At 31.2% G+C, this 15,589-nt stretch overlaps 1 protein-coding gene across 1 annotated transcript in view; it reads right to left on the bottom strand.

Moving 5' to 3' along the window:
- Nucleotides 1-15,589, bottom strand: part of LOC145285934 (gamma-aminobutyric acid type B receptor subunit 1-like) — a 408,900-nt gene that overhangs the window by 198,955 nt on the left and 194,356 nt on the right. The gene's annotated exons all lie outside the window — the stretch shown is intronic.

Here is a 15,589-nt window from a genome sequence, read left to right as displayed (position 1 = left end):
TTCCCTTCAAACATTACCAACCCAATATATTATTATTATTTAATTATGAAAAACTTTTTTATGATTAACAGAAACCGAAATTAAGTGTGACTTTCATTCTTTCTATTACCATGACTTTTGACCTAGGACTCCCATATTTAAATCTAAGTTAGACGATGACCAATATTTTGATCAAGTTTGATGGCAAGTGGTCAAGCGATGTGGACGCTAAGATGTAAACAATCAAACAAAAAAAAAAACCCAACATAATCACAAACAACAAATAAGCTCAACCAAAAACACAACATCTTCAGTGAAGGTAATTAAAAGTCCATTACCTTATCCAACTTGGTTTTGGGGAATCCTTTGAAACATTTAGCAAAACCCTAGGATTCCAAAGAACTCCTTCTAATAAACATCGCAATGGACAAAAAGACACAATTTAAAAAAATTATATGCAGTTTAGTCGCTAGAAAAACGAGAAATTTGTTAAACAGTAATCTAAGTTTACAAATAATCTATATATATAAATCCCAAATGTCTGTGAGTTTGTATGTTTGTATGTAACGCTAAAACTTTTGAAAGACACAACCAGACTTGATAAATTTGGTATCATATCGAAGCCCCGTGTCCCGGATGACAAATATCGAAATTTCACGTCAAACGGACGAGGAGAAAGGGGTAAACGTATCAGTTATCTCCAAGGGGGTCCCAAAAAAAAACTGTCATTGTAATGCTTTTTATTACGTAATTCTTGAATGATCCAATGTAATTCATACGTAAAAAAAAAAAAGCTTAGTCATGTCACGTGACGTGACGTCAACGTCCACTAATGGCGAACAATTGTTAATAAAAAAATCTTTCTCCGATACTTTTGCATTTTTCTCTTCGGCTCAGTTATATCTTTTTTTTTACTTTATGCCAATGTTTCCATCGTTATTACCTGGTTAAAAATATTATTTATACACGAGTTTTAACGAAAAATGTCAGGAAAAAATGTACGGGAATAAAAAAATTCACCTTTCAAAATATTAGACGATAATAAAAATATCGTAATATTTATGTAATATAAAATAATTAGCCATTTTGTATATTACCACGTGACCTCATACCTCTTAAGCTGGAAGGGGGGGGAGGAGTAAAACCAACACCGTCTCTCTCTCTCACACTTACTCTCTCTCTCTCTCTCTCACTTTCTCTATCACCCTCTTTCTATTTTTCTATTCGTTTAAAAAAACTTCACTGTGCACCGGTTTGGTTACTATGGAAACACTTAATTTTTGTGCTGCTTCGAAAAGGAACAAAATTCATTATACACCGCTTTCTCTTCCCTCCCTCTCTCTCTCTCTCTCTCTCTCTCTCTCTCTCTCTCTCTACACCCACTTTCTCTTTAAAACCAGTCGGTGTGTTTTTGATGTTACGTACGTATTTTTTATATTTTTATCTCAGTAATTTTTATTATATTTAATAGCATTTTCTTTTTTTTTTTTCATGGGAAATTATTTTTCTATTCGTTTTAAGAAAATGCTATTAAAAAATAAAAATGCGATAAATTCTGGCAACAGTTATTTATTTATGATATTCGCAGCCGGCCGGAAGAAACGCGCTTAGACATTTTGTAAACATTGTTTTTAAAAAATAAAAAATAATACTTCTATTATGTTTTGAACGACTGTAATAGTTTATTTTGGAAGTATATTTCATAAGGAAAATAAACAACCCACTTTAAAAACAGAAATTACGAGTTTTATATATTTTATTCGCAGTTTTTTTTTGGGGGTAGTCCATTATGTCTAACAGTTTGTTGAAAAAGTGTAGAATTCAATTAAAAAAACAACACCGTCTTTTTTTTTTTTTTTAAATAAAACTAAAAACTTTATTTTTAAAATTTCGATGTTTGACAAACAGTCCATTATGTCTGTAACAGTTTGTTGAAAAAGTGTAGAATTCAATTAAAAAAACAACACCGTCTTTTTTTTTTTTTTTAAATAAAACTAATTTTAAAATTTCGATGTTCGAAAAAGAGTCCATAAAGAATAAAACAGTTAATAAATACAAAAAAAAGTCCATTAATTTGAACTTAAAGCCTGTTTGAATAAAACTTATATAAAAAAAAACCGTCACTTCCGGCAAATGGCTATGTAAACAACTGGTGGCATTTTTCGAATACATCGGTAAACACTGTATGTTTTTCGAGCTGAATAAATATGTTACATTGAATAAAAACACAAAAAATATATCCAGTTGGATAGAAAAGTAACTTATCTTGCCTTTCCTAACATTTATTTGTTATATATTTGTCTTTTGACCGTCCACTAATGGCGAGTTTTTTTTTTTTTTTAAATAAAACTAATTTTAAAATTTCGATGTTAGAAAAACAGTCCATCACATGTCAATATAAAAATTCTCTTTTTGTTTGATAAAAAGAATAAACAGTTAATAGATACAACAAAAAAGTCCATTAAGTTCAACAAACTAAACTCTTTTATTTATAATAAAACTCTTCGACAGTTTAAATGCTTTCAAAATCCTATGTAAGTATATCGTTTTTACTGTACACAGATTCGAAAAAGTTGTCATCAAACAAATATATGACAGAGTTGAATAAATATGTTACATTGATTAAAAACACTTCTTATTAGCATTTTCTTTTTATATGACAACGTTAATGTTCATGAATCTCTCTTTTAATCATTTTTATCGACTATCAGCCAAATAACCGGGGTCTAAAATTTGGTAAATTATTTTTCTATTCATTTAAAGAATATGCTATTAAAAAAGACAAAGTCGATAAAAGTTAGACATAAACAGTAAAAAAATAGAAGATATTATTATTAAATAACAATAATTATTAAAAATAAATATTAACATTTACAATAATAAAATGAGTTAGTATTAAAAATAATTATTATAATAAAAATGAGTTTATTATTAAAAATACATATTAATATTCAAATAAAATTGTTTTTATTATTAAAAATAAATATTAATATTTAAAGTAGAATAAAATGTGTTTATTATTATAAATAAATATTAATATTTAAAATAATATGTGTTTATTATTAAAAATAAATATTAATATTTAAAATAATATAATGTGTTTATTATTACAAATAAATATTAATATTAAAATAAAATGTGTTTATTATTAAAAATAAATATTAAGGAAGGTCAACAGGTGGAGGAAAAATAGTCAATGCAGGTCATACCACCTGACCAGCTAAAATCGCCTTTTTATATAAGGCAGACAGTCAGACTATTTGCCTTGAGGGCGGGCTAATCCCTCCTACCCCCCCCCACCCCAAAGCTGAGAGCTGGGGAAACTTCTCTCAGAAGGGGTATGGGAGGACAGGGAGACCTTCCCTCTTTCAACTAAGAGATAGATATCCTTTTGTATGGTTGATTGACCCCCCCCCTGTCGGTTCTGCTTACTCCATTCCGAAAGAGATCAACCTTACACAAAAAAAAAAAAAATATGGGGACAGGGAAGCCTTCCCGGGCCCCCTTTCTGGGAGGAGAAGTTCCCCGGCTCCTACCTTTTTGGGAGTGCTCAGCCCGTCCTCCAGTCAACCACAATATTTGAAGAATAAAGATATTTTTGTTTTTGTGTTTTAGGTGGTGAAGGTGATCTGGGGAGTGTTTTTTTTTTTCACAAAAAAGGTACTTTTTACGAATGGGTATCCAAGAAAATTACAGTATTTTGTCAGAAATTAAGATTTTCATTGACCACTCTCAATACTATCAGAAATGAACAAAGTTAATTAAACAGTCTACACAATATAAACTAACTGTTTTGTTGGCTTTTTATTCTAACTCCAAACTAACCCATAACTACATTTTTCTTTTATTTTGCAAATTTGATTTCCTTTAGTTTATATTGTGTAGCTGAATCAGAAATTGATTTATCTTTTGTCATTTGTAGTTAACATGCTATCAGCGCAATTACTACAGTGTAATCACACATGATCTACCAAAATAAAAACACTTCAGATAAAGTCTTAAATAGAATTCAGTTCCTTACATGACATCTGATGAAGTCAGTACAAACGTTACAAACTAATACTTGAAAAACAATTTGACATTTACTGTACTACAATATCACATTTGTATAGAAGTAGAAATCTGGATACCTATTCTGATACCTAATAAAAGAAAGGACACTCTTTGGGGCGGATTTTGATGATAACAAGTCACTAATAAGAAATTATAATAAACATTGAAATAATTTAAGAATTTTACCAAAATAAAATTACTTGGTAATCACCCAATTTCTGCCACAAAATTTTAATTGGCAAAACTCATAAGCATAAAATATATATTTTCTAATTTCATCTTTTTTTTTTTACATAATCTGGTTTGATGTTTTCCTAAATATTCAAATCACTATATTTTGCTGCTTAATATTAAATACAGCAAATGAGTTATTTTTATGCATCAAACAATTACATTTTCTCATTCATCCAAACTAATCACTGAACATCAATTTCATATTTTCTTCACTAAAATATTACTATGCTTGATGTCATCAAGTAGAGCGGATCATTTTTTTTTACATTTGTTTACACATTTTTTACAAATGTTTTTGAGAGTCCATACAAAGTTATAAGTGTTCAACATTTTTTTTCATTTGAATATATTTTGTCTAAGATTCTTAGCCTATGTCATTGCATACCAATTTGTTTCTTGAAAGTTAAGTTCACTGTAAAAACATCTGATACACCAAAATCCCTGATACCTGTTTCTTATAAGCGCCAAATAACTATCACTATTTCGATTTGTGTTTCATGAGAACAATTCAATATTGATACATTATAAGAAACATTTCCAGTGCTTTTCTCTTTTTAGCAATAGTTGGTTGATAATTAGAGGACACAACTAACCCTATACTATGCTTTACTTTGTTTTGTATATATATTTTGTATTGTGTGAAATTAACAAAGATTCATATGCAGGAATCTGTTGATACATTCCAAGAATCCCAATGCGACCAACAAACTTGAAAGACTACAATTTCTTTTTACTATGACCAATAAGAAAGCTCAAGGACTAAGTTGTTGGACTCATCCTGATCACCATTTTAAATTATTGTTAACAGTAAGTTTAACATTTTAAGTACAGAATAATATTCCTTTTGATATTTATAAATTACTATTTTCTGTGACAGATGTTACTTTTTCAATATTGATTGTACCCTCTTTTGTGTTTTTAAATTTTGCATACAATAATATTAAGCACACCATACCAAGACCACTATTTCAGCATCTAATAAACTGCCTACCAAGACCAATGTTTTCAAGTGACAATGGAGAGTATTCATGTTATGTTTCACATTTTTATGTTTTAAAATATTTTGCTGCTTAATATTCAGCAGATGTTTACTTTGTTTTGTGTATATACTTTATATTAGGTAGAATAAACAAAACTTAATTTCGCTACCATCATTATTTGTAGTGACATGCACTGTTAACATAAATAAAATCACTGGTGACAATCCCTGATACCTGTTTCGTATAAGCACCAAATAACTATGATAATGTGTTATTGTTGATACATTATAATAAACATTTCCATTGACTGGTCGTTTGCTTAGCTTAGGTTTACATCATTTTTTCACAATGTTTCTCTACTTGCTTTCAGCATGAGAGCAGATCATATTCTGCACATGTTTCATGCATATCACAAAAACTTATAATATTTGATCAACATTTGACTAACAATTTTACAAAAAAGACCTACCACCTTAAGGGGGGTAAAGGTAAGGCTCCCCACATAACCATAAAAGAAAGCCGCCCCCCCCCATACAGTGGGAAAGAGCTCCCTTCCCATTCTGGGGCAGAGAAGGGGCAAGGAAAACTCTTAAACATAAATGGTCAACGGAGGGTATACACCCTGGGAAACTAAAAGTCTATATGGAATCTGCATAAATTAAAATATCCTGTTTAAGCGTATTGTATGACAGGGAGGGAAGGTCAACAGGTGGAAGAAAAATGGTCTACGCAGAGCATACCGCCTGACAAGCTAAAATCGCCTTTTTATATACGGCAGACAATCAGACTCTGATTGCCTGGACGGCGGGCTGAGCAATGAATGTGGAAGCCGGGGAACTTTTCTCAGAAGGAGGATGGGAGGCCCAGGGAGCCTTCGGTCTCCTCCTAAGAGAGGGATATCCTCTTACTCCCTTTGGAAAGAGATCAACCTTACACAAAACAAAAAATATGGGAAGAGAAGCCTTCCCGGGCCCCCCTCCCCCTTCTGGGAGGAGAAGTTCCCTGGCTCCAACCCTTTTTTTTGGGGGGGGGGGCGCCTAAGCCTGTCCTCCAGGCAACCAAATGAAAAAGAAATTTACCCATCCCACCTTTGTAGGAAGTGTGCTCAGCCCACCTTCTGAGCCACTGTGAAAGTTTCCGTCCACCAAAAGGGAAGGGAACGAGGAAGGAAAAGTCTCTGAGAATCTTCATGCAATTTCTTTGACAAAGAAACTGTTTTCACTTGATTCCACACAAAATTTTTATTGCTTTTTCATCTATTGTCTTATATTAGGATTTCTTTATGCATGTTATTTTATTTAAGAGTACTAAATAGCTTTTCAGTTTCTTGAGACTCTTTCAACTGTCTGGATTCTGCAGCAACGTTGTGGAGTGATATGTAAAACATAAATTGGTACTTTATAACAATAGGTATGTAGAATTCTAACTCGCCAGTGTTGATCGTTTCAATTATTTACAAATTCACCAGGTCCTGGATATGACCATAAACTGTATCCAAACATGGGGCTTTGTGAAGTGTGAAGCCACCATTTAATTGCTATTGCTACCAGGTCCACTCTGATCTGGAGTAGTAGTACCTGTTAGGGTCCCAATTATGAGTTAAATAGAAACCAACATTAAATAAACAAATATATTCTAGGAAAAAAAAATGTCACTAGATTGGGCATGAAATAACCTGATATAGTGTTGATATGTCATAAAACAAAATGAACCAACAAATTCACCAATCGACACAATATCAACAAATGTATCTTTCTTTTCCTTATTCTGTGCTTATTTCTTGGTACTAAGCTTATCATTAACTAACCCTGACATTTCTTTTACTTTGTTTTGTGTATATATTTTATTTTGTGTAGAATAACCAAAAAGACATTTAGCTACCACATTTGCAGCGAAATGTTAGCATACATAAAATCACTGGTGACAACCCATGATGTTTTTTCTTATGAACACGAAATAACCAACACGCTTTCCATTGGTTTTTCATGATAACAATTTAATATTGATAAATTATAATAAACATGTCCATTACTTTTCTTTTTTTATCAATAAATATACTTGGTTGATAATTGGAGAACACAATGTTTATTGTAATAAAACTTGTGATCTATAACATCCAATTCTAAAAATTAAACTTTCCTTTCTCAATTGAAACAAACAACATACCCCACACTATGTTCCTAAAAATGAGGATTTTACTATTGCGTTTACATAATTTTTTAGCTATGTTTCTCTTACTTTCAGCATGAGATCATTTTCTACACGTGTTTCATGCATACCACACAAACATTTTACCTCTGACATTTTTAATCTTTTTCCAATTTCCTTTCACCATGAACATTATCATTAGTACAGTTTTCATTTAAAATGAAGCTGTACATGGTTACTATTACTTGGAAAGCAGATCTAAAAAAAAAAAAAAATATCTGTTTTCACTTTGAAAATTTACGATTTATAGATCTCGGATTTGGCCCTTCTTCACCTTTTATCTTACATTTGTAAATATTGTATATATAAACTTTTTTCTTATTTCTCCAATGTTATTTCATTCATGCAATTTCATAATCCACCAACATTGTATAAGATTCAATTCCATTTGACACTTGAAAACAACTTTTTATATAGTAAACAGCATTTATTTCTTTTCAGACATATTCTTATTTTATTTTATTTCCAGTACTATGTTTTATTTCATTTTGTGGACACTCATTTAACTCTCTGGGATGCTGCAGGGAACATGTAGAGTGATATATCAAACAAGAAGTGGTACTTTATGACAATAGGTATCTAGGATTTACACATACCAGTGTTGATAGTTTGAAATATTTACAGACTAACATTTTACACAATATAAACACATGTACCTTTTTTTTCTTTTCCTTTGCTTATTTCTCGAACCTAAACTTATCATTAACTAACCCGTAACTTTGTTTACTTTGTTTTGCGTATATATTTTATATTGGGTAGAATTAACAAAACTTAATTTCGCTACCATCATTATTTTTAGTGACATGCACTGTTAACATCAATAAAATCACTGGTGACAATACTTGATACCTGTTTCGTATAAGCACCAAATAACTATCACTATTTCGATTTGCTTTTTCATGATAATATGTTCATCTTGATACATTATAATAAACATTTCCATTCACTGGTCGTTTGCTTAGCTTAGCTTTACATCATTTTTTCACAATGTTTCTCTACTTGCTTTCAGCATGAGAGCAGATCATATTCTAAACGTTTCATGCATATCACACAAACTTATAATATTTGATCAACATTTGACTAACAATTTTTTGCCAATTTCCTTCAACATTCTCATTACCATTACTACAGTTTACATTTTGTCGTTAAAATGAAGCTGTACATGTTTCCTATTACTTGGAAACCAGATTTGTAAAAATCCCATTTTTTTTTCACTCTGAGAATTTTCATTATATTTCTTTGACAAACGATTTATTTTCAATGAACTTCAGCACATGATTGTTACTGCTTTTTCCCCTTTTGTCTTATATTTGTTTTTCTTCATGCCAAATATTTTATATATCAATTTTTTGCTAATTTCTTAAATTTTATTTCTTTAATTCTTAGTCCACCAATATAGTATAAGTTTCAATTGCATTGAACGCAATGTTTTAGATAGTAAACATCAGCATATTTCACTTTTCAAGCACTTTTTCATTTTATTTCAAATACTATGTTTTATTTCATTTTGTTGACACTCATTTACCCCTCTGGGGTGCTACAAGGAACATGTAGATTGATATACCAAACATGAATTGGTGCTTTATAACAATAGGTATCTATAATTTTGCTTAATTCTCTAACCTAAACTTATCATTAACTAACCGTAAATTATGTTTTAGTTTTGTGTATATATTTTATATTGTGAAGAATAAACAAAAATTCATTTCACCACCACATTTGCACTGTTAGCATACACAAATATCACTGGTTACAATCATTGGTAGCTGTTTTTTAAAAACACCAAATAACATTCACGCTTTCCATTGGTTTTTCATGATAACAATTTAATATTGATAAATTATAATAAACATGTCCATTACATTCTCTTTTTATCAATAAATATACTTGGTTGATAATTAAAGAACACAATGTTTATTGTAATAAAACTTGTGATCTATAACATCAAATTGTATAAATTAAAGTTTCCTTTCTCAATTGAAACAAACAACATATCCCACACTAAAAATGAGGATTTTACTATTGCCTTTTAGATCATTTTTTAACAATGTTTCTCTTCTTACTTTCAGCATCAGAAAATATAATTTTCTACACGTGTTTCATGCATACCACACAAACGTATATGTGACCAACATTTTACCTCTGATACATTTTTTTCCAATTTCCTTTCACCATTGTCATTATCATTAGTACAGTTTTCGTTTTGTCTTTAATATGAAGTTGTACATGTTTCTTAATACTTCGAAACCAAATATATCAAAAAATAATTTTTTTCACTTACAAAATTTTCATGATATTTCTTTGACAATCATATTTGTTTTTAATTGAATTCAGCATATGATTCTTACTGCTTTATCACCTTTTATCTTATATTTCTTTTTCTTCATGCCAAATATTTTAAATATCAAATTTTTGCTCATTTCTTAAATTGAATTATAAAAAATGGATTTTTTTATTCCACCAATATTGTATAAGGCTCAATTCCATTGAACACAGTGTTTTATATAGTAAACATCAGCATTTGTTTCTATTTTATTTCAAATACTGTTTCATTTCACTTTCTCGATAATCATTTACATCTTTGGGGTGCAACAGGGAACATGTAGAGTGATATATCAAACATGAATTGGAACTTTATAACAATAGGTATCTAGAATTTCCACATACCAGTGTGGATAGTTTTAAATATTTACAAACTTACAATTTACACACTATAAACAAATGTATCTTTTTTTCTTTTCTTTGCTTATTTCTCGAACCTAAACTTATCATTAACTAAACCTAAACTTTGTTTACTGCATTTTGTGTATATATTTTATAATGGGTGAAATAAACAAAACTTAATTTGGCTAATATCATTTGTAGTGGCATGCACTATTGACATATATAAAATCACAGGTGACAATCCTTGATTCCAGTTTCGTATAAGCACAAAATATCTATCATTATTTCGATTTGTTGTTCATGATAAAAATTTAATATTGATACATTGTAATAAACATTTCAATTGCTTTTATCTTTTTATCAATACATATACTTGGTTGATAATTAGAGGACACAACTAACCCTATACTATGCTTTACTTTGTTTTGTATATATATTTTGTATTGTGTGGAATTAACAAAGATTCATATGCAGGAATCTGTTGATACATTCCAAGAATCCCAATGCGACCAACAAACTTGAAAGACTACAATTTCTTTTTACTATGACCAATAAGAAAGCTCAAGGACTAAGTTGTTGGACTCATCCTGATCACCATTTTAAATTATTGTTAACAGTAAGTTTAACATTTTAAGTACAGAATAATATTTCTTTTGATATTTATAAATTACTATTTTCTGTGACAGATGTTACTTTTTCAATATTGATTGTACCCTCTTTTGTGTTTTTACATTTTGCATACAATAATATTAAGCACACCATACCAAGACCACTATTTCACCATCTAATAAACTGCCTACCAAGACCAATGTTTTCAAGTGACAATGGAGAGTATTCATGTTATGTTTCACACTTTTATGTTTTGAAATATTTTGCTGCTTAATATCAAATTCAGCAGATGAGTTCTTTCTTATGCATCAAACAATTACATTTTCTGATATTCATTCAAACTAATTATTGAAAATCAATTTCATATTTTCTTTACTAAAATATTACTATGCTTGATTTCATCAAGTGGTGCGAATCTGTTTTTTACACTAACAATGTGCACATTTTTTGAAGAATAAAGTTGTTTTTTTTTAAGGTGGTGAAGGTGATCCGGGGAGTGTTTTTTTTTTTTTTTTTTCCAAAAAAGGTACTTTTTACGAATGGGTATCCAAGAAACATTCAGTACTTTGTCAGAAATTAAGATTTTCATTGACGACTCTCAATACTATCAGAAATGACCAATCTACACAATACAAACTAACTGTTTTGTTGGCTTTTTATTCTAACTCCAAACTAACCCATAACTACATATTGCTTTTATTTTGCAAATTTGATTTCCTTTAGTTTATATTGTGTAGCTGAATCAGAAATTGATTTAACTTTTGTCATTTGTAATTAACATGCTTTCAGCGCAATTACTACAGTGTAATCACACATGATATACCAAAATAAAAACACTTCAGATAAAGTCTTCTTACATAGAATTCAGTTTCTTACATGACATCTGATGAAGTCAGTACAAACGTTACAAACTAATACTTGAAAAACAATTTGACATTTACTGTACTACAATATCATATTTGTATAGAAGTAGAAATCTGGATACCTATTCTGATACCTAATAAAAGAAAGGACACTCTTTGGGGCGGATTTTGATGATAACAAGTCACTAATAAGAAATTATAATAAACATTGAAATAATTTAAGAATTTTACCAAAATAAAATTGCATGGTAATCACCCAATTTCTGCCACAAAATTTTAATTGGCAAAACTCATAAACAGAAAATATATATTTTCTAATTTCATCTTTTTTTTTTACATAATCTGATTTGATGTTTTCCTAAATATTCAAATCACTATTTTTTTGCTGCTTAATATCAAATACAGCAAATGAGTTATTTTTTATGCATCAAACAATTACATTTTCTCATTCATCCAAACTAATCACTGAACATCAATTTCATATTTTCTTCACTAAAATATTACTGTGCTTGATGTCATCAAGTAGAGCGGATCATTTTTTTTTCATTTGTTCACACATTTTTCCAATTTATATATATTTTGTCTAAGATTCCTAGCCTATGTCATTGCATACCAATCTGTTTATTAAAAGTTAAGGTTCACTGTAAACACATACGTTACACCAAAATAAAAACGCTTCAGATAATGTCTTGATATTCAATTAAGTTTCTCACATGACATCTTATGAAGTTAGTAGAAATGTTACAGACTTTTGAATCTCAAACACTTTCAATACTGTGCACTGATATTTTCTTTTTTGGAATATAAGCACATTCATGATTTTTTTTACAAACGCCAACAAATGTCACATTTTGTAGCAATGTACTGAAACAATTATAAAAATAGGTATCTAGGAAAAGGCCACTACATCTATATATATAAAAGGCAAAAATCGGTGTGTATGTATGTATGTATGTATGTTTGTTTGTAACGCTAAAACTTTTGAAAGACGGAACCAAACTTGACAAATTTGGTATCATATCGAAGCCCCATCACCCGGATGACAAATATCGAAATTTCACGTCAAACGGACTACTAGAAGTTGGTCAACTGATCAGTTATCTTCGAGGGGGGCCCCCAAAAAACCTGTCATTAACGCTAAAACTTGAGATGAAAGATTCCTCTCCCCTAAGAATAAAACATATGTTCAATATCTGCTTTTGTTTTTTCATTGTTTATACGGTCCCGAGCAACGCCGGGTAGCCCTGCTAGTATGTTATAAATTCCAAATTTCCACAACCTGGCAAATACTGGTACACGCTAGCAAATTTAGATTTGTAATTACAGAATATGATTCTAATTTTTTCCTTTGCTCTTTATTCTAACACTACACTAAGTTTACTGTTTTATTTCGCTACAGTTGATATTGTGTAGAACAATAAGAAAATCATAGTGAACAATGCATTCAACAAAATTTCACACACATTTCTAGATACCTATATCTAATAAGTTCAAAAGAAAGGACACACTTAGGGAGGTATTTTGGTGGTCAAGTCACTAAATAGAGATTAGCTGGTTTCCCGGCATAGCCCAAGATGTAATAAAGATTGACTGAAATACATGTTCTAGCTGGTTTCTAGGCGTTGCCAGGGATGTAATATAGACACATTATGTTGTATATTACCTGTTCTCTTCTCCCTAAGGTAAAACAATTTCATATACATGCTGTAAATTACCTACACTAGGGATAAAACATGAACAATACCAGTCCTAGGGTAGATAAAACAAATAATACATAGAGATGAAAGATTCCTCTCCCCTAAGAATAAAACATATATTCAATATCTGCTTTTGTTTTTTCATTGTTTATACGGTCCCGAGCAACGCCGGGTAGCCCTGCTAGTCTATAATATAAATCTCACTTGTCTGTTTGAATGTATGTATGTATGCATGTATTTATGTCTGCCTAAAACTTTCGACAGAGGCGACGGATTTTCACACGATCAGTATAGTTTTGAAGCTCGATCCTTCGGGCGACAAATATCGAAAAATTGGCTAAAAACATTAATTCCTTCACTCTCAACTAGGCACTTTTCTACAAAGAGGGGTCGCTTTTTTCGAAAGTCATATCCTCTTTTCGATTGATTAGCCTTAATTTAAACCTTCGTCACTTCCGGTTTGGTGATGAACGCAGCGGCAAAGACGCCACGTTTTTTTTCACATTCTTTTCCTCCTTTGCGGTACGGATTTGAGCCTGCCTGCCTACTACCACTATTTTTTTTTTTTTTTGCTCAACACACATCTCCAAACACCCGCCCAACGCCGGGCACCCAGGCTGGTCTATATATATAAAAGGCAAAATGCGTGTTATATGTTTGTATGTCTGCCCCAAAATTTCCACACATGCAACGAACACTGACAAAATCAGTATCGTTAGGAACATTCATCTCTCAGACGACGAATATCTAAAGATTGACCAAAAACATTAATTCTTTCACCATCAACTCGGCCGGTTTTTGCAAGGGGGGGGGTCAGATTTTGCGTCGACATTTTTGCAGTCATTCACACCTCGCGATCTCAACGTACGTTTTAAAGGCCCGTAACGTCGTAAGTTTGTTGTGGACCAGACAACTAAAGGGTTTTCTTTTTTCACCTCATTTTCTTCTTAGTGTTACAGGTTCAAGCCTTGCTACTGCAGCTAATTTTTTCTTTTTTGCACTCGCACGAGTACTTACTGCTATTTTCATATTTTTTAGGGGTTCGTTAATTTTTTTTCTTTGTGCTCGCATGGGTATTTTCATTGAAATGTTTATTTTTTAGAGCTGGGTTGCTCAATACCCTTACGTTAAAACCTCTTTACACCTGGGCAACGCCGGACACCCCTGTAAATTTTTTATAAAGTGCTTTTTTCTTTATGGCGATTAGCAGCTACTTCTGGACCTTCTCGTTTCAAAGCCGCAACAATATTATAAAACCGATGCTTTGTAATTGTTAAAAAAAATATTTGGGACCATGTAGACATTTCATCAGTCCTCAAGTCAAATTTTCATGTTTTAAATGAATGATAACCTGCCTTTGAAAGTTGAAAGTCTGAAATCGAAGAATTAAATAAGCCAGACCACGGCGACCGAGAGTAAGAAAAAGGCCTATTAACTGAAAAATGCATGCAGGCAATGTAGGTAAGATTTGTCAGACTGTCAGTACTATATGAGGGCCATTTGAAAAAGAGCAATAAAACATTTTTAAAAAGAAAAAAGAACACAGTTCGATTAACACTTAAACTGAACTTTATTCAATATAAAATATAAATATTATCTATGTAAAATTAATTTTAAAGCAATATACAATTTAATACTGATAAAACTGAATTATGAATTTAGGAAACAAGCAATTAAAGAAACATTAAACACAAATATTTTTTGGCCTTCGGAATTAGAGCACCGTATAGTATCTGTTTTGATGCTACACTTTACCTTTTCTGTCCTCAGTCGGTGGAGGAGAAATATTTAAATAACTATTACTTTAAATACATAAATTATATTTAAAGTTTTGGTTTTCTGTTCTATGTCCATTTTATTCTCATGTTTATCACCAAAATGTGTAGCTTATTAGTTTCTCACAGGCCATCATGAGTGATCGCTCACTGGCAGTAACCTGTGGTGTTCCCTGGAGACCAAGTGACAACAAGTCTCCCCAGATTTCTAGTGTTCTTTACCTTTTGATCACTTGTGCAGATGATTGCATGTTATCGCAACAGCCGTTGTCACTGATTTCTTGTTTGTATCGGTCATTGGTGTTTCCTGGGGTTTGGGTGACAAAATGCCTTCCCAAGGTACCAGATTTGAACTGCACACTTCCAGTGGAGATTTGATTAGTACTCTCACACCTCGGTCTTTCCATTCTCCCTGACCCTTCACAACTAGTTGGTGTGACGCCAGTCGATGTCATCTACACCAGTTTTTTTATTATTATTAGAATTATTATTATGATAATAATAAGGGTGCTTGTGCAGTGTACGCA

Source organism: Euprymna scolopes, chromosome 10 (assembly GCF_053919585.1).
Source record: "Euprymna scolopes isolate OS-2025 chromosome 10, ASM5391958v1, whole genome shotgun sequence".
Lineage (NCBI taxonomy): Eukaryota > Metazoa > Mollusca > Cephalopoda > Sepiida > Sepiolidae > Euprymna > Euprymna scolopes.
This window is presented reverse-complemented; position numbering and strand designations above follow the sequence as displayed.